This window comes from Heptranchias perlo, chromosome 28 (assembly GCF_035084215.1).
Source record: "Heptranchias perlo isolate sHepPer1 chromosome 28, sHepPer1.hap1, whole genome shotgun sequence".
In the NCBI taxonomy this organism is placed as follows: Eukaryota; Metazoa; Chordata; class Chondrichthyes; order Hexanchiformes; family Hexanchidae; genus Heptranchias; species Heptranchias perlo.
The window spans coordinates 29,887,657-29,908,697 of NC_090352.1; the positions used below are offsets into that span (position 1 = coordinate 29,887,657).

Below are 21,041 nucleotides of genomic sequence, written 5' to 3' on the forward strand. Positions count from 1 at the left end.
AAAAAATCCTTCTGCACAGGATTAGAAACATGAAGGTTCATGAAGAGCAAGTGGTTATAGAAGCTAAAGTAGCAGCCAAGAACACCAGAGCAGGAACTGTTGAAGTGTGGGATGAGTGCTTCTTTGAAATAGTGATTTGCCAACTTACACCAAAGGAGTAGTAAAATCTTGAAGTGTAAACTGTACAGGTGAAGCAAAGGGAACCAGCATCAGTTGAGGTTGAATAGCAAAGCAAGGATGGTTGGCTGGAAAGACCGTTTTAGAGTTGTAACTGAAGAAATGTGAGTGGAGGAAGCAGATTCCTGTATTTGAGAACCACTTCCAACTCCTCTTGTTCCAGGGCCACGTCATCAAGAGGTAAACACTCTTACCTATGAGTCAGAAGGTCATGGGTTCAAGCCCCACACCAGAAACTTGAGCACATAATTTAGGCTGATACTTCAAAGCATTATGAGAGAGACTACACTGTCTTTTGGATGAAATGTTAAACTAAGACCATGTATGTCCTTTCATGTAGATGAAAAATATCCCAAGCACTACTCAAAGAACAGAAGGGGCGTTCTCCTGGTGTCCTGGCCAATATTTATCCCTCAACCAAAAGATTATTTGGTAATTTATCTCATTCCTCTTTGTGGGATCTTGCTGTGCTCAAATTGGCTGCCATGTTTCTCTACATTACAATAGTGACTTGACCTCAAAAGGACTTTATTGGCTGTGAAATACTTTGAGATGTCCTGGGGTGGTGAAAAGCACTATATATACACACACACTTGCCGAGTTAACTATTATCCCTGCAGTATTATCATTTGAAGATAATTTTGTTCATGTGCCCCCACTAATCTGCTAAGGCTATCAATCAAATATGTTCCCATTCATGCAAACGAAAAGTTGAGAACATCTGATGAGGTGGCTTGAAAGATTGGTTTGTGGGGAATAAACTGTGGAACATTGAATCACAGCAGAATGAAAGATAATAGAACTGTGGACCATAAGAGGCAAAAGTATAACTCAAAAATGGGAAGGTAGTAATAAAAGTCATTTTTAAAAATTATATTTATTGAACATCCCTTGCAGGAAATGTAATAGAGACACTCTCAAAATCCATAAAACCTAGTGATCCGTCAATGGGTCACAGGGATTGACTGACAGAGGAACCTCTGACCTGCTTTTTATTTCCAATTTTCTCTCCTCCTCCCAGCTTGCTTGTGTACGGTGCCACACCTGGAAAATTTCAATTAACCCAGCATCCACAGCCTTTTGGGGATAAATGTTCCAGATTTCAGCTACGCTTTATGTGGAAAATGCTTCCAGATTTCACTCCTAAATGGCCTAACTCTAATTTTAAGTTTATGTCCCCTTGTTCTGGATTCCTCCAGCAGGGGAAATAGTTTTGCTGTATCTACCCTAATACATCCCTTTATCATTTTAGACACCTCGATTAGATCACCCCTCATCCTTCTAAACTCGAGGGAATACAAACCCAGTTCATGCAACCTGTCCTCATAATTCAACCCTTTAACCTCTGGTATCATTCTGCACTGTACCCCCTCCAAGGCCAACATATCCTCCTTGAGGAGCAGTACCCAAAGTTGAAGGCAGTCCTCCAGATGGGGTCTGTACAACTGAAGCATCCCTTCCTCACTCTTGTACTCCAACCCCCTTGAGATAAAGAGCGACGTTCCATTAGCCTTTATCATTACTTTTTGTACCTGTGCACTAGCTTTTAGTGATTTGTGTACATGGACACCTAAATCTCCATTTGCTCCTCCACAGCTCCTAGTCTCCCACCACTAAGAAAATATTCCGATTTGTCTTTCTCAGATCCAAAGTGGATGATTTCACAGTTCCCCACTTTGAACTCCATCTGCCATAGTTTTTGCACACTAAAGTGGTCTTTCCAGCCAACCATTCGTGCTTTGATATTCAACCCCATCTGATACTGGTTCCCTTTGCTTCACCTGTACAGTTTACACTTCAAGATTTTACTACTCCTTTGATGTCAGTTGGTAAGTGACTAGAGTTGAAATCACTATTTCGAAGAAGCACCCATCCTGCACTTCAACATTTCCCTGCTCTGGTGTTCTTGGCTGCTACTTTAGCCTCTACAACCACTTGCTCTTCATGAAATTCATGTTTCTAGTCCTGTGCAATAGGATTTTTCATCATTTTCTGTCTCTCAGGTAATGCTCCAACTTCAGGGACATTCCTTTGTAACTTCCTGCGCGTATCTGTACAACTTACTGTTCCTCCTACCTTAATGTCATCTGCAAATATGGATCCGAGTCATTAAAATATATGGTGAAAAGCTGAGCCCCGATGCCGACCCCAAGGGAATATCACTTGTCACGTCTCGCCAATCAGGGAATGTTCCCTTTACCCCTACTCTTGACAGGTCTCCTACCTCCCATACGATTACCAACTCACGTCACATGATTACCTCCAATTCTGTGCACTTTTATATTTGCTAATAATCTCTTGTGCGGATCCTTAGCAAATGCCTTTTGGAAATCCTTATAGACAACATCAATAGGCACTCTCCTATTCAGCACACCAGTGACCTCCTCAAAAGATTCAACTAGATTAGCCGGACATGACCTACCCTTCGCAAATCCGTGCTGACTCTCTTTGATCAGTTCATACTTGTCCAAGTGCCCAGTCACTCTGTCTCTGATGCTAAATTCCAGTAACTTCCCCACAACTGATGTTAAACTGCAGTTACCTGGTGTGTGTGTGAACATTGTCCATGCTCGGTTAGCCTGCTGACACTTACAGTTTAGGCTCACAAGTGAAGAATGTCCACTTGAACAAGGTAGCTGAGGACTGCTGACGACCATGGAACTGCAGCCCAGCGTGAGTTCGTATCGGAGAAGTGGAGAAGAAGTAAAAACAGATTTGGTTAAATTGTTGTCAAATAATTTAATATTTCATTAAACTGAATTGAAGCATTGAAAGAAAACATCTGTTTAGGAATTGAACTGATAGTTGTAGTGATAAATATAGACAGAAATATCCAAATAGACCATGAAAAAAAAACAGATGCGTTAGTCATAATTTTCCAAAGCTCTCTAGATTCAGGATTTTGTGCCTCTGGATAGGAAAATTGTAAATGTAGCTCCATTATTTAAGAAGAGAGGGAGGGAGAAATGGGAATGTTGGCTGATTTTCTCCCCCCTTTCCATAGCCCCGAGGCCAATTGATGAGATGCCCCTGCCTAACTCAGCACAGACTGGGAATTGAACTTTCAGTCTGATTGGGTTAATGTTACCTAGAAAATAGCAGAAACATAAGGTTTTGACAAAAATTGTGAGGGTTTTTCCTAATTTCTTGCAAGGAAATTGTGGGTTGAAATCTATTTTGGCTGCATATTGGTTCTTTTCCCTCTATACATAAGCACTCTTAAACATCCCACCCCCTCCTCCCCAACCTTCCCACTTCGGAGACACCCTTCCCCACTCAGTTTACAGAGGCAATCCAATGTTCTCCCATCTTCACCGGGGCACCTATCCCCTCCTATGATTTCTATCTTTTGGCAAGTCCAAAACCTGATCGAGGGTAGGGACGTGGGGCAAGAGTAGGGGGTGTGATATGGATTTTTAAAAATTATATTAAGGCAAATTTGACAACAGGGCATGGCTTTCATGGGTTCTATGGAAAAAATGTGGCTATGATTTTCCAGTGGCAATGCTGCTGACTTATCATGATGATGCATCAATGCGTTCCTCCAACTCTGGCCTCTTGTGCATCCCCCACTTTGTTTGCCCCACCATTGGTGGCCGTGCCTTCAGCCATCTAGGCCCTAAGCTCTGGAATTCTCTGCCCAAACCTCTTCGCCTCCAAGCATTTGATCACCTGTCCTCGGTGTCAAATTTTTGTCTGATAATGCACCTGTGAAGCGCCGTTAGGACTTTTTACTACATTAAAGGCGCTATATAAATGCAAGTTGTTGTTGTCGTTGATCCAGAGACACCCTTGCTGGTAGTGTGCTTGGCCACAGTTGGGTGGCTCCAGAGTGAATCTCAGTCTAGCCTAAAGTTAGTGCCCCCACTGCTTTCTTTTTATATTTCAAAATATACTTTATTTCATAGAATTTAAAGATACACACAGTTCTATGTAAATATCACAATTCTAAACCAATACAATACAGATCATACACAATATGATCCCAATATTACAATTCAAACAAAGTACATTTCTTGTGATTCATGGTGTACAATACAAAGTGGGATGGCCTTACACAGTGGCCTTTCCCCATGGAGCCTTTGCATAGGTTGCACCTCGCTTCAGTGCGTCCCGTAGCACGTGCTCCTCGCCCTTGGGTTGTGCCAGTCGGCAACACTCAGTCGTGGACAGCTTCTTCAGCTGGAAGACCAGCAGGTTTCGGGCGGACCAAAAGGGCCTCCTTCACTGAGTTGATGGTCTTCCAGCTGCAGATGATATCTGTCTCGGTGTGCGTCCCGGGGAACAGCCCATGGAGCACAGCGTCCTTAGTTACCGAAATGTTGGGGATGAATGGGATAGATACTATCGCATCTCTCTCCACACCCTCTGCACGAAGAGGCAGTCCATCAGGAGGTGGACAATGGTCTCCTCGTGCTGCGGCCTTGAGGGCAGCTCGCGGTGGCGCTGGGATTCCGGGCGTGTTGGAAGGACCGCACTGGGAGGGGCCTTCTCACCAGCATTCAGGCTACATCCTGATGCCTATTGGTCAGTTCTAGGGACGAGACGTTCTGCCAAATGGCATTGACTGTCTGGTCAGGGAAAGCCCCGATTGAATCCACCCTCTCCTTTCCCTGCAGGACTCTCAGAACGTTCCGTGTTGACCGCTGTCTGATGGCCTTGTGGTCGAAGGGACTCCTCCTCAGGAACTTCTCCACCTGGGACAGGTGTGGGGGGGAGGGGAACGGTCCAGCTGGACGGGACGTCCTGCGCCTGCTTGACCAGCGTGGCCAGACCGAGCCTTGTCAGTATTTTGGACAGGTAGAAACTCAGCACGTAGTGACACTTGGTGTTTGCATACTGGGGCTCCACACACATCCTGAGGCAGCCACAAAGGTGGCCATCAGGATCAGAGTGGCGTTGGGGACGCTCTTTCCCCCCCCTTTGTCTGGGGTCTTGTACCTGGTGGTCCTGCCGACGTGTTCTACCTTGGACCTCCAGACAAAGTGGAAGATAGCTCAGGTGACTATGACGGCAGAGTTATGGGGAATGGGCCCGACCCTGATCACGTAGAGCAACGCTGCGAGTACCTCACACCTTATCACCATGTTCCTGCTGATTGTGGAGAGGGATCGCCCCACCTACACACCAAGCTTCTGTTTGGCTTCGGCGATCCGCTCCTCCCAGTTCTTGGTGCAGTCCTGGGGCCCCCCGAACCAGATCCCCAGATAGTCAGACCTGACAGCGAAGGGGACAAAGGATCGGGTCTCCCACCTGCCAAAGAACATGGCCTCGTTCTTACATCGGTTCACTCTGGCCCCCGAGGCCAGCTCGAAATGGTCGCAGATGCCTGTCAGTCTGTGGACTGACTGCTGATCGGAGCAGAAGGCGGTGACGTCCATGTACAGGGAAGCCTTTAACCTGAGAGCCTCCGCTGCCTCGGATCGTCACCCCTCGATACCTGCATTCTTCCTGGTGGACGCAGCAAACGGCTCGATGCAACATACGAACAAGACTGCGGAGAGAGGACAGCCCTGCCTGACTCCAGATCTGATCGGAAAGCTCTCTGACTCCCACCCGTTCATTAGGACAGCGTTACGGATGTCCACCTAGAGCAGTCGGATCCAATCGCGGATTCCCTCCCCAAAACTCATTTTGGAGAGCACGTCCATCATGTACCTATTGAATATTTTGTTGAAGGCCTTCTCCTGGTCCAGGCTGATGAGGCAGGTGTTTACCACATGGGAACAACACCTCCTGCACGTTCCCCTCCAAATCACACACCATCCCGACTTGGAAATATATCGCTGTTCCTTCATCGTCACTGGGTCAAAATCCTGGAACTCCCTACCTAACAGCACTGTGGGAGAACCTTCACCACACGGACTGCAGCGGTTCAAGAAGGTGGCCCAGCACCACCTTCTCCAGGGCAATTAGGGATGGGCAATAAATGCTGGCCTTGCCAGCGATGTCCACATCCCATGAACGAATAAAAAAAAACACTGTCCTGCACGTAGGCGATCGTATCCCTGAGCAGCACAAGGCTATCGGAGATCTTCCTGCCGGGTACAGTACAGGTCTGATCCGCTGGATCACTCGTTGCAGAGGAGACTTCAGCATGTTGGCGATGGCCTTAGACAGAATCTTAGACATTTAGCAAGGAGTTGGGTCGCCAATTCCTGATTTGTTCCCTCTTCCCCTTCCGCTTGTAGATGAGGGTGATGATGCCTTTCCTCATGGACTCTGACATGCTGCCTGCCAGCAGCATATCCCCGTACACTTCCAGTAAGTCTGGGCCTATCCAGTCCCACGGAGCCGAGTACAACTCAACCGATAAGCCATTGCTTCCGGGAGTTCTACTCTTCTTGAAGGGTCGGACGCCCTTTGTCAGCTCGTCCAAGGTCAGTGGCCGATCCATGCTCTCCCGCTCGCTGTCCTCCAAGACCTCGTGATAGAGGACAGGAAGGACTGGGAGGCGATGCTGTCTGTGGGCCTTGCGTCGTACAGCCCGGCAGAAAAGGACTTGCTGATCCTTAGTATGTCGGCCTGCAAAGACATCACCGAGCCTCCTTCCTCTTTCAGGCTGCTGATCACAGAGGCCTCTCTGTGTAGCTTCTGGAAAAAGAAGCACGAGCACTTTTCGCCCTGCTCCACAGAGCGGACTCTGGACCGGAAGATGATCTTTGAGGCCTTGGAGGCAAAGAGGGAGGCTTGCTGGCCCTTCACCTCTCTGAGTTCCTCCCCGACATCGACCCCCCCCGCCCCCCCCCGCCCCCCCCACTGGCTTCTGCTGCAGTAGATCCTGCATGCTTTTCTGGAGCTGTGACACTTCTTCCCTCTATCTCTCTCTCGCCTTCTGAACACCTTTGAGGATGAAGAGCCTCTTGATGTTGGCCTTGATCGCTTCCCACCAGTGCACCGTGGAGTCGAAGAGGGGTTTCACGGTCCTCCCTTTCAGTGATGCCCATCAGCAGGGGCGCACTGGCCATATGGGAAATCAGGAGATTTCCTGAGTGCCCACGTGAATAGTTCCACAGTACTGTTGCTGGCGCCCCGTTTTTCCATGAAATTCCCCCCATTTTCCATGAAATTCCCCCCTTTTGGAGAAGCCAGTCTGCTTCGCCTATCAGTGAGGGGGTACTGGGGGAGCGTCTGGTGCAGGGGATAAAATTGATCGTTTTAACCAGTGAGACTATTTTTGTGGTGGTAGATTTTTTTTCCAATATATGAGGGGGGAGACTTTGAACTAAAAGTACCCCACTTACACTTACTCCACTTTATCCTTTAAATAAAAGGTATAAATAAGCCTTGAATTGATCATATTATATAAGAACACTTAATCAGGTCCCTTGGGAAACATCCCAAAGGCGGTCAATGCAGCAAGTACAACAGTGACTATTAATGTAATGAAACAACTAATGGGAGATCTAATAAAGCTGATGCGTCTTTTGAAAGATGATTTTAAAAGCGCTGCACCTGGTTACAGGAGTCACATGCGAAATAAAACAAGTCTTTTAGCAATGCAAAATAAACCAGAGTATTATTTTTTTTTTGCAACGCGAACCCCCCCGGGGGGTGGGGTTGGTGGAAATTATTCGCACAGTCGCTGCATTTCTCCCGGATCTCCACTAGGAAGCTGCATTGCTCGCTCTCAGTGCGAACACCTTTTCCATCTCCGTTTCCATCTGTTGACCTCGACGCTGGAGAGAGAGGAGAGAGAACATTTCCCCGACTAACTTTGAGAAGAAGCCGGGTCCGGGGTGGAGGGACTTGAAAGGATTGCAGTCGGGCTCTTTGTGGAGGAGAGGGAGAGAGGAGAGGGAGGGGGAGTGAGTGGCCCCCTATTATTTTTGTTGCTGGTGAGTAAAGACTGAGCTCCGTCCCGATGGCCGGACACTGGGTGGGTGGTGGGGACACTCGGCGCTTTGTCAATCAGCGAGCGGGGCTGCTGCTGCCGCTGCCTCTTGCCTCTTGACTCGGACTCTCCATTGCAATAAGATCCGGGGTGGGTGGGGCTGTTGTTAGAGGCGATTTAAACCTGATTGCATCGGTGTGTGTTTTTTGTTTAGCCTTTTTTTGCAGTGACCGGAATTTTTTTTTTCCTTTTAAATCGGCCTCCTCGGGGGGTTTGGAGGAGGGAGTGGGGTCGGCGTGTCCGTCTCGGGCGGGGATTGGAGAGACGATCGTGGGGCGGACGGAGCAAGTCAGGGCCGTTGGGACCTGGAGCTTCGTCCCAGGGAGGGGAGGGAGGAGGGGGGGGGGAAGGTCTCAGCATTGAAACCAGCCATTGCATTCCCTCCTGATGAGTTTTTAAATAGGAATCGTATCATTTACCGTGTGTCGGATTGTGTCAGGGTGCAGAGGAATTTGAATGCATCTCTAAAATTAAAGTTTATTTGACTTTCTGTCAGAACTCACTCTCAAATTGTTGATTAACTTGCACCTAGTATAGAACTGGATTTTGCATTTTTTTAAAAATCATCTTGTTTACCTACTTCCTGTCCCCCCCCCCCCCCATGTCTAGTTTTCTCCCATTCATGGTGTTTTTGATGCCAATGTTGGTAAACAGGAAAGGTATTGAAGTCGTGCCTGTGAATGGCATTAATCGCTGTGGGGCAGTAGTTGTGTACATTCCTCCCCTTTAGCCCCTATCTGCCAACCCCTCCCCCCTCCCTCCCCAAAAGAAAATCTTTTCCCCCCCTATTCTCCTGTGATTCAATACTGGGGACTGGTTCCCCACACACCGCCAGTGGCTTGCCCAAAGCTTAGGATGCAACTTTGGGGCGAGCAGGGCTGAGGTACTGTCAGGCCCGATGCCTATGTGACAGAGGTTACAGAGTCCAGCTCCCCACCACATATGACCTCCATGCAGGTGCGTGCTGAAGGATGTATTGGGGAAGGGAAGGGAAAGGAGTGGGGGCCATTCAGGTGGTTCGAAGAAGAGTTAGAGAAGAGCTGGAGAGGACTGGAGGCTGTAAGATTCACCAGATGTAGAACTTAGATTGGATTTTGAATCCTGTTACTAAGATGTTTCTAAATTCTTAAAACCTCAGTGTCTGACTGAGCCATACTTTTCCTCCAAATGAACAATAATAGTATGGCACCAGTCGCTCAATTGGGTCTCGAATTACATTTAAGTAAATGGGTTTCTTTTTCACACTGTATTTTGTGAAGTCCAGATATGCTACATGCCCATGATAAAATCCTGGCTTCATTTATTTCCATGTAGTAACATTTTTTACAAATCTTGCTTGATCTTGCAAAGATGTCACAGGGATTATTTTTGGTTGTATTGATATGCAGGACGTGGTACTTGTTTTTTGCACACAGGTCGTAAGCAATGTTCGTGAAAGGAGTGCTGGCGGTTTTAGGTACACGATAATTTTACTGTTTCTCTTCCTCCCAAATGAATCTTAATTTGCTTTATTTGTCAGGTGCTGACGCTCCTCCTCTTTCTTAGACTATTCCCATTCTGATGTTATTGTCTTGAGCAAGAAAGAATTTGCATTTAAATAGCGCCATATCAGGTCCTCAGGACATCCGAAACTGTTAAACAGCAAAGTAAATTTATTTTGAAGTGAAGCCACTGTTATTATGTCGGCAAACATGGCAGCTAGTTTGCACACAACTCGATTCCACAAACGGCAAATTAATAAATGATCAGTTGATGTGTTTTTGGTGGTGTTGGTTTTAGGCATATTAAAAGTCAGCTTTTGGGGTAGTAAGGGAAACCTGAGCTCTGTGTGCTGCTTTATGTGTTTATACTGTCCTGTAGGCCCCGTGCACGCTCCCGGCCCAACAACGCCTCGAATTTAAAATTTTCATCCTCGTGTTCCAATCCCTCCATGGCCTCACCCTCTCTCTATCTCTGTAACCTCCCCCAGCCTTACAACGCTCCAACAACTTTGCGCTCTTCCAATTCTGGCCCCTTGCCCATCCCCGATTTCCTTTGCCCCACTGTTCCTTCAGCTGTCTAGGTGCTCAGCTTTGGAATCCCTTCTCCAAACCCCTCCGCCTCGCTACCTCTCTCGCCTCCTTTGTGACGCTCCTTAAAACTTACCTTTTGACTAAGCTTTTGGTCACCTGTCCGAATATCTCCTTATGTGACTTCTTGTCAAATTTTGTTTGATTACGCTGCTGTGAAGCACCTTGGGACGTTTTACTACGTTAAAGGTGCTAAATAAATGCAAGTTGTTGTTGCAGTAGACTGCTCAGAAGATTGGATCCCTGTTTTCTGAATCATATAGAGAGGTATAACGATAATTAAAGGAAGGGGAAAATTACGTTAAATTGCAAGATTGGGATAAGGGGTCACAGGTTCACAAGGCAAATTTAGGACTGCTATCAGGAAGTTTTTCTTCACACAAAGAGTGATCATTATTTGGAATGGATTTACAGATGTAGTAGTGGAGGCAAAAACCCTGGAATCTTTACAGAACCAATTGAATGCTGCAGTGGGGTGGGACTTTAAGGTCAGTTGGGATGGATGAACTAAGATGGGCTGACCTGTAATTCTGCTTTCCTCCCTTCCCCTAGCCCACCAAGCCAAACTTCCCCTAAGGTTCCCCCTTCCCCTAGCCCTGAACTCACATCTTTCTCTAGTTTCTCTCCTATCTCCCCTCATGCCCTCTCATCTTGACCATGAGATCCACCTTCTGTTCCCTTGATCCTATTCCCACCAAACTGCTGACCACCCAACTTCCCTTCCTGACCCTCATGTTAGCTGATATTGTGAACTGTTTGCTCTCCCCAGGTACTGTCCCCCTCCCTTTCAAATCTGCCGTGATCACCCCCCTCCTCAAAGAACACATTCTTGACCCCTCTGCCCTTGCAAACTAGTGTCCCATCTCCAACCTCCCTTTCCTCTCAAGTCCTTGAACGTGTTTACGCCTCCCAAATCCGTGCCCATCTTTCCCGCAACACCATGTTTGAATCCCTCCAATCAGGTTTCCGTCACTGCCACAGTACTGAAACAGCCCTTATCATCCTATGTGACTGTGACCGTGGTAAACTATCCCTCCTCATCCTTTTCAACCTGCCAGCAGCCTTTGACACAGTTGACCAAACCATCCTCCTTCAACACCTCTCCTCCATCGTCCAGCTGGGTGGGACTGCGCTCGCCTGGTTCCGTTTTTATCTATGCAGTCGTAGCCAGAGATTCACCTGCAATGGCTTCTCTTCCCGCTCCTGCACCGTTACCTCTGGAGTCCCCCAAGGATCTATCCTTGGCCCCCTCCTATTTGTTATGTACATGCTGCCCTTCGGCGATATCATCCGCAAACACGACGTCAGGTTCCAAATGTACGCTGTTGACGCCCAACTCAACCTCACCACCACCTCTCTCGACCCCTTCACTGTCTCTGATTTGTCACATTGTTTGTCCGACATCCAATACTGGATGAGCAAAAATTTCCTCCAACTAAATGTTGGGAAGACCGAAGCCATTGTCTTCTGACCACATATCCGCTCCATCACCAAGACCGCCTACTTCCACCTCCGTAACATCGCCCGTCTCTACCCCTGCCTCAGCTCATCTGCTGTAGAACCCCTCATCCATGCCTTTGTTATCTCTAGACTTGACTATTTCAGTGCTCTCCTGGCCGGCCTCCCATCTTCCACCCTTCATAAACTTGAGCTCATCCAAAACTCTGCTGCCTGTATCCTATCTCGGACCAAGTCCTATTCAGCCATCACCCCTGTGCTCGCAAACCTACAATAGTTCCTGGTCCGGCAACGCCTCAATTTTAAAACTCTTATCCTTGTTTTCAAATCCTTCCATTGCCTTGTCCCTCCCTATCTCTGTAACCTCCAACAACCCTCCGAGATCTCTGCACTCCTCCAACTCTTGCCTTTTTGCACATCTCCAATTTTAATCGCTCTATCATTGGCGGCCATGCCTTTAGCTGCCTCGGCCCTAAGCTTTGGAATTCCCTCTCTTAAACCCCTCCATCTCTCCACCTCTCCACCTCTCTCTCCTTCTTTAAGACGCTCCTTAAAACCTACCTCTTTGACCAAGCTTTTGGTCACCTGTCTCCTTATGCGGCTGGGTGTCAAATTTTGTTTGATACTGCTCCTGTGAAGCGCCTTGTAACGTTTTACTATGTTAAAGGCGTTGTATAAATGCAAGCTGTTGTTGTAATTCTCTTTTTTTTGTTTGTTCATGGGATGTGGGCGTCGCTGGCGAGGTCGGCATTTATTGCCCATCCCTAATTGCTCTTGAGAAGGTGGTGGTGAGCCGCCTTCTTGAACCGCTGCAGTCCGTGTGGTGAAGGTTCTCCCACAGTGCTGTTTGGAAGGGAGTTCCAGGATTTTGACTCAACGACGATGAAGGAACGGCGATATATTTCCAAGTTGGGATGGTGTGTGAGTTGGAGGGGAACGTGCAGGTGGTGGTGTTCCCATGTGCCTGCTGCCCTTGTCCTTCTAGGTCGTAGAGGTTGCGGGATTGGGAGGTGCTGTTGAAGAAACCTTGGCGAGTTGCTGCAGTGCATCCTGTGGATGGTACACACTGCAGCCACAGTGCACCGGTGGTGAAGGGAGTGAATGTTTAGGGTGGTGAATGGGGTGCCAATCAAGCGGGCTGCTTTCTCCTGGATGGTGTCGAGCTTCTTGAGTGTTGGAACTGCACTCATCCAGGCAAGTGGAGAGTATTCCATCACACTCCTGACTTGTGCCTTGTAGATGGTGGAAAGGCTTTGGGGAGTCAGGAGGTGAGTCACTTGCCGCAGAATACCCAGCCTCTGACCTGCTCTTGTAGCCACAGTATTTATATGGCTGGTCCAGTTAAGTTTCAGGTCAATGGTGACCCCCAGGACTTTGATGGTGGGGGATTCGGCGATGGTAATGCCGTTGAATGTCAAGGGGAGGTGGTTGGACTCTCTCTTGTTGGATATGGTCATTTCTTGGCACTTGTCTGACGCGAACGTTACTTGCCACTTATCAGCCCAAGCCTGGATGTTGTCCAGGTCTTGCTGCATGCGAGCACAGACTGCTTCATTATCTGAGGGGTTGCAAATGGAACTGGACACTGCAATCATCAGCGAACATCCCCATTTCTGACTTATGATGGAGGGAAGATCATTGATGAAGCAGCTGAAGATGGTTGGGCCTAGGACACTGCCCTGAGGAACTCCTGCAGCAATGTCCTGGTGCTGAGATGATTGGCCACCAACAACCACGACCATCTTCCTTTGTGCTATGTATGATTCCAGCCACTGGAGAGTTTTCCCTCTGATTCCCATTGACTTCAATTTTATTAGGGCTCCTTGGTGCCACACTTGGTCAAATGCTGCCTTGATGTCAAGGGCAGTCACTCTCACCTCACCTCTGGAATTCAGCTCTTTTGTCCATGTTTGGACCAAGGCTGTAATGAGGTCTGGGGCCGAGTGGTCCTGGCGGAACCCAAACTGAGCATCGGTGAGCAGGTTATTGGTGAGTAAGTGCCGCTTGATAGCACTGTCGACGACACCTTCCATCACTTTGCTGATGATTGAGAGTGGACTGATGGGGCGGTAATTGGCCGGATCGGATTTGTCCTGCTTTTTGTGGACAGGACATACCTGGGCAATTTTCCACATTGTCGGGTAGATGCCAGTGTTGTAGCTGTACTGGAACAGCTTGGCTAGAGGCGCAGCTAGTTCTGGAGCACAAGTCTTCAGCACTACAGCCGGGATGTTGTCGGGGCCCATAGCATTTGCTGTATCCAGTGCACTCAGCCGTTTCTTGATATCACGTGGAGTGAATCGAATTGGCCGAAGACTGGCTTCTGTGATGGTGGGGATATCGGGAGGAGGCCGAGATGGATCATCCACTCGACACTTCTGGCGGAAGATGGTTGCAAACGCTTCAGCCTTGTCTTTTGCACTCATGTGCTGGACTCCGCCATCATTGAGGATGGGGATGTTTACAGTGCCTCCTCCTCCCGTTAGTTGTTTAATTGTCCACCACCATTCACGACTGGATGTGGCAGGACTGCAGAGCTTTAATCTGATCTGTTGGTTGTGGAATCGCTTAGCTATGTCTCTAGCATGTTGCTTCCATTGTTTAGCATGCATGTAGTCCTGAGTTGTAGCTTCACCAGGTTGGCACCTCATTTTTAGGTACGCCTGGTGCTGCTCCTGGCATGCTCTTCTACACTCCTCATTGAACCAGGGTTGATCCCCCTGGCTTGTTGGTAATGTTAGAGTGAGGAATATGCCGGGCCATGAGGTTACAGATTGTGCTGGAGTACAATTCTGCAGCTGCTGATGACCCACAGCGTCTCATGGATGCCCAGCTTTGAGCTGCTAGATCTGTTCTGAATCTATCCCATTTAGCACGGTGATAGTGCCACACAACACGTTGGATGGTGTCCTCAGTGCGAAGGCAGGACTTCGTCTCCATGAGGACTGTGCGGTGGTCACTCCTACCAATACTGTCATGGACAGATGCATTTGCGACAGGTAGATTGGTGAGGACGAGGTCAAATAAGTTTTTCCCTCGTGTTGGTTCTCTCACCTGCCGCAGGCCCAGTCTGGCAGCTATGTCCTTCAGGACTCGGCCAGCTTGGTCAGTGGTGGTGCTACCGAGCCACTCTTGGTGATGGACATTGAAGTCCCCCACCCAGAGTACATTCTGTGCCCTTGCTACCCTCAGTGCTTCCTCCAAGTGGTGTTCAACATGGAGGAGGACTGATTCATCAGCTGAGGGAGGGTGGTAGGTGGTAATCAGCAGGAGGTTTCCTTGCCCATGTTTGACCTGATGCCATGAGATTTCATGGGGTCCAGAGTCAATGTTGAGGACTCCCAGGGCCACTCCCTCCTGAGTGTATATCACTGAACTGACACCTCTGGTGGGTCTGTCCTGCCAGTGGGACAGGACATACCCAGGGATGGTGATGGAAGAGTCTGGGACGTTGGCTTGAGTAAGGCAAATACCTCCTGGCTGATTACCTGCTCACTACTTATCAGAGGATTATTTATTTTTGAATGGCAGAGCAACAACTATCACATTGAAGGAGAAAAAGGAGCAAAAAATACATAATTTGTTTTAAAAAAAAAAGGCCAACCTCACACTACATGCAGGAAGCATTGAGAAGCTTTAAGTACTTGTGAGCCGTATAACTATGTACCTTGGAGTCTCGAAAGCCATATATAAAGTTTAAAGCCATGTTTCTATTTATTTGCATGGCCTCAAGTTGCTGGTATGGACAAATCTTAGTGTTCTGGTTCAGGTTTGATCCCAAAGTGCAGGTAGGATTGAGTTGCCTCGGCCCAGTGCAGGGGGTGGGGTGGGTGGGGGGAGCGGCAGATGTGGCCCACAGGCTGCAGTTCAGATCCCTTTGGAATAGCAACATTGCAGCAATAATATTTTTTTTCATTGTCAGAATGTGGGTGACGCTGACAAGGTCACGTTTTTGTTGTCCGTCCATTGTTACCCTGAGGTGGTGGTCAGCCATCTCCTTGAACCGCTGCAGTCCTTGTGGTGATGGTGCTGCCACAATGGTGTTTGGTGGGGAATTCCAGGATTCTGACCAAGCAATGGTGAAGGAACAGCGATTATATATCAAATAGGGATGGTGCGAACTGCAAGTGATGGTGTTTCCATGACATTGCTGCTCTTGTCCTTCTTGATGGTAAGTTGCACGGCAGAGAGGTGCTGTTGATGTAACCTTGGTGAGTTGCTAGAGTGCATCCTAGTGATCATGCATGCTCAGCCACAGTGCTGAGGGGTGGACATTGAGTTCCGTGGCATTGGCGCCAGTCAAGCCAACTGCTCTGACCTGGATGGCATCAAGCTTCTTGAGTTGTTGTGGCTGTCCCTATCCAGGTGAATGGTGAATATGCTATCACGCTCCTGAGTTGAGCCTTGTAGATGGTGGTGGGGCTTTCTCTTGTTCAAGGTGGTTATTACTTATGTGGTGCGAATGTTACCTGTCACTTGTCAGCTCAAGCCTGGATGTTTCATGTACGAGGATTGGAAATCCCAGCGGATTGGAAAACCGCAAACGTAACACCCCTATTCAAGAAGGGAGTGAGACAGAAAGCAGGTAACTATAGACCAGTGAGCCTAACATCTGTCATTGGGAAAATGCTAGAATCCATTATTAAGGAAGTAGTAGCAGGACATTTGGAGACTCATAATACAATCAAGGAGAGTCAACATGATTTTATGAAGGGGAAATCATGTCTGACAAATTTATTAGAGTTCTTTGAGGAAGTAACGGGCAGGGTGGATAAAGGGGAACGAATGGATGCAGTATATTTGGATTTGAAAAAAAAGGCATTCGATAAGTTGCCACATAAAAGATTACTGCACAAGATAAGAGCTCATGGTGTTGGCGGTAATATACTGGCATGGATAGAGGATTGGCTAACTATCAGAAAACAAAGAGTCGGGATAAAAGGGTAATTTTCAAAATGGCAATCTGTAACTAGTGGGGTACCGCAGGGATCAGTGCTGGGGCCTCAACCATTTACAAAATATATCAATGACTTGGATGAAGGAACAGTGTGTCTTGTGGCCAAATTTGCTGATGATACAAAGATAGGTGGAAAAGCAAGTTGTGATGAGGACACAAAGTGTCTGTAAAGGGATATTGACAGGTTAAGCGAATGGGCAAAAATTTGGCAGATAGAATATAATGTGGGAAAATGTGAAGTCATCCACTTTGGGAGGAAAAATAAAAAAGCAAAATATTATTTGAATGGAGAAATACTACAAAATGCTGCGGTACAGAGGGATCTGGGTGCCCTCGTACGTGAAACACAAAAAGTCAACATACAGGTGCAGCAGGTAATCCGGAAGGCAAATGGAATATTGGCCTTTATTTCTAGGGGATGGAGTATAAAAGCAGGGAAGTCATGCTACAACTGTGCAGGGTGCTGATGAGACCACACCTGGAGTACTGCGTACAGTTCTGGTGCCTTTATTTAAGGAAGGATAAACTTGCATTGGAGGCAGTTCAGAGAAGGTTCACTAGGTTGATTCTGGGTATGGAAGGGTTGTCTTATGAGGAAAGATTGAACAGGTTGGGTCTATACTCATTGGAATTTAGAAGAATGAGAGGAGATCTTATTGAAACATACAAGATTCTGAGGGGACTCGATAGGGTAGATGCTGAGAGGATGTTACCCCTCATGGGGGAATCTAAAACTAGGGAGCATGGTCTCAGAATAAGGGGTCGCCCTTTTAAGATGGAAATGAGGAGGAATTTCTTCTCCTGGAGGGTCATGAATCTTTGGAATTCTTTACCCCAAAAAGCTGTGGAGGCTGAGTCATTGAATACATTCAAGGCTGAGTTAGACAAGTTTTTGATCAGCAAGGGAGCCAAAGGATATGGGGAAAGGGCGGGAAAGTGGAGTTGAGGTAAAAATCAGATCAGCCATGATCTCATTAAATGGTGGAGCAGGCTCGAGGGGTCGAATGGCCTACTCCTGCTCCTATCTCTTATGGTCTTAGGGTCTTATGTTATCCTGCTGTAGGCTGGCACGGGCTGTTTTGTTATCAGATGACATGTGAATGGAGCTGAAACTGTGGAATCGTCAGTGTACAGTCCCACACCTCACCTTATGATAGAGGAAAGCCAATTGATGAAGCAGGTGAAGATGGCTGAGGAACACTTGCAGTGATCCCCTGGGGCTTTGATGTCTGGTTTTCGACAACCGCAACCATCTTCCATTGTGTTGGACATGTCTCCAGTGTTTTACTGTTGACCCCCATTGTCCTTTGATTTGCTCGGGCTCCTTGCTGCCTTAATATCAAGGGCAGTTATTCTCACCTCTCCTCTGGCATTCAGATCTTGCATCCGTATCAGAATCAAGGCTGTGATGAGGTCTGGAGCTGATTTGTTCTGGTGAAATCTGAACTGAGCATCGGTGAGCAGGTTATTAGTGGAGCAGTGTTGCCTAATGGCACTATTGGTGACTCCTTTCCTCATTTTTATTGATGATTGGGAGGAGGCTGATAATTTATCCTGTTGGGGTTAGATTTATTTTGTTTTGTGTGGCTATAACCTATTTGGGCAATCTTTCACATTGTTGGGTAGATGCCAGTGTTATATCTGTAAGTTTGAAACAGCAGATACTTAAAAGCAAGATGAAGCAAATCAAACAATGAGAAAGAGCTACTAATGATGAGAATGTCAAGAAGGGTTAAGTACCAGGAGATCAATGACAGGCCTGCTCAGGCCCAGCATTGGTAGGTGTAGTTGGGACGAGGAAAGCAGTCATGGAATTAACACTGAGTTTATGCACTGTGATTTTCACAGCAGGAAGAGAGAATGACTACTTGGGGAAAGAGGGCTGCTTCCCCCACACTTAGTGATTTTTTTTTCCCGGCCTCAGGCTGTAACATCTCCCCCCCCCCCCCCCCCCCCGTTAAAAATATTTTACTGCTTCTCCGCTGACATCATCCCTTTCCTTCCCACTCCTCCAGTGCTGCCATTCTTCCCCAACCATTTTTTAACCGTTGCATTGCCATTATTTCCTCTGCTGGCATCTAGGACTCCACACAAGAAGCATCAACCAACAGCCATTAACTGGAACACAACGACTAACATGGCAAGTCCTCAGTGTTCCCAACCTACTAACTGTGTTTGAAACCAGTCACTCAATAAGAAAGATGCAGCTGCATCCTTCCTACTTCAGTCACTGGACAGATCTCAGATATGATGAACAGTTCCACCCGCCCAGACTTCCTCAAAGTCGGTACTTATCATAGTATCATAGTATGGTACAGCACAGGAGGAGACCATTTGGCCCATCATGCCTGTGCTGGCTCTTTGAAAGAGCTATCCAATTAGTACCATTCCCCCGCTCTTTCCCCTTAGCCCTGTAATTTTTTTCCCTTCGATTATTTATCCAATTCCCTTTTGATAGTTACTATTGAATCTGCTTCCACCACCCTTTTCAGGCAGTGCATTCCAGATCATTACAACTTGCTGGTAAAAAAAAAATGTTTCCTCATGTCGCCTCTGGCTCTTTTGCTGATCACCTTAAATCTGTGTCCTCTGGTTACCAACCCTTCTGCCACTGGAAACAGAGTAAATAAGGAGAAACTATCAAAACTGTTCATGATTTTGAACACCCCTATCAAATCTCCCCTTAACCTTCTCAGTTCCAAGGGAAACAATCCTGGTTTCTCCACATAACTAAAGTCCCTCATCCCTGGTTCCAATCTATTAAATCTCTTCTGCACCCTCTCTAAGGCCTTGACATCCTTCCTAAAGTGTGGTGTCCACAATTGAACACAATATCCCAACCAGTGTTTTATAAAGGTTTAGCATAACTTCCTTGCTTTTGTACTCTGTGCCTCTATTAATAAAGCCCAGGATCCCATATGCTTTTTTAGCAGCCTTCTCAACTTGTCCTTCAAAGATTTGTGCACGTACACCCCCAGGTCTTTCTGTTCCTGCGCTCCCTTTGAAATTGTACCATTTAGTTTATAATGCCTCTCCTCATTCTTACGACCAAAATGTATCACTTCACACTTCTCTACATTAAATTTCATCTGCCATGTGTCTGCCCATTTCACCAGTCTGTCTATGTCCACCTGAAGTCTGTTACTATCCTCCGTGTTGTTTACTACATTTCCGAACTTTGTGTCATCTGCAGACTTCGAAATTATACCCTGTACACTGAAGTCCAGGTCATTAATATATATCTAAAAGAGCAGTGGCCTTAATACCGACCCACGGGGAACACCACTGTGTATTTAAGAACATAAGAAATAGGAGCAGGAGTAGGCCAATCCGCCCCTCGAGCCTGCTCCGCCATTCAATAAGATCATGGCTGATCTGATCCTAACCTCAAATCTAAATTCATGTCCAATTTCCTGCCCGCTCCCCGTAACCCCTAATTCCCTTTACTTCTAGGAAACTGTCGATTTCCGTTTTAAATTTATTTAATGATGTAGCTTCCACAGCTTCCTGGGGCAGCAAATTCCACAGACCTACTACCCTCTGAGTGAAGAAGTTTCTCCTCATCTCAGTTTTGAAAGAGCAGCCCCTTATTTTAAGATTATGCCCCCTAGTTCTAGTTTCACCCATCCTTGGGAACATCCTTACCGCATCCACCCGATCAAGCCCCTTCACAATCTTATATGTTTCAATAAGATCGGCTCTCATTCTTCTGAACTCCAATGAGTAGAGTCCCAATCTACTCAACCTCTCCTCATATGTTCGCCCCCTCATCCCCGGGATTAACCGAGTGAACCTTCTTTGTACTGCCTCGAGAGCAAGTATGTCTTTTCTTCAGTATGGAGACCAAAACTGTATGCAGTATTCCAGGTGCGGTCTCACCAATACCTTATATAACTGCAGCAATACCTCCCTGTTTTTATATTCTATACCCCGAGCAATAAAAGCCAACATTCCGTTGGCCTTCTTGATCACCTGCTGCACCTGCATACTAACTTTTTGATCTTCTTGCACTAGGACCCCCAGATCCCTTTGTACTGCAGTACTTTCCAGTTTCTCGCCTTTAAGATAATAACTTGCTGTCTGATTTTTCCTGCCAAAGTGCATAACCTCACATTTTCCAATATTGTATTGCATCTGCCAAATCTCTGCCCACTCACCCAGCCTGTCTATATCCCCCTGTAGGTTTTTTATGTCCTCCTCACTCTCCACTTTCCCTCCCATCTTTGTATCATCTGCAAACTTTGATATGTTACACTTGGTCCCCTCCTCCAAATCGTTAATATAGATTGTAAAGAGTTGGGGACCCAGCACCGACCCCTGCGGAACACCACTGGCTACTGGTTGCCAGTCCGAGAATGAACCGTTTATCCCAACTCTCTGCTTCCTGTTAGATAACCAATCCTCCACCCATGCCAGAATATTACCCCGAATCCAGTGATTCTTTATCTTGAGCAATAATCTTTTATGTGGCACCTTGTCAAATGCC

General features: G+C 47.1%; 1 protein-coding gene across 1 annotated transcript in view; it reads left to right on the forward strand.

Moving 5' to 3' along the window:
* The first annotated feature begins 7,788 nt into the window (after positions 1-7,788).
* The window catches only part of LOC137344992 (CUE domain-containing protein 1-like), a 129,591-nt gene continuing 116,338 nt past the window's right edge, over positions 7,789-21,041 (forward strand). Inside the window, exon 1 of the mRNA XM_068008315.1 lies at positions 7,789-8,015. The gene's annotated coding sequence lies outside the window, so the exon portion shown is untranslated. The remainder of the gene's footprint in view (positions 8,016-21,041) is intronic.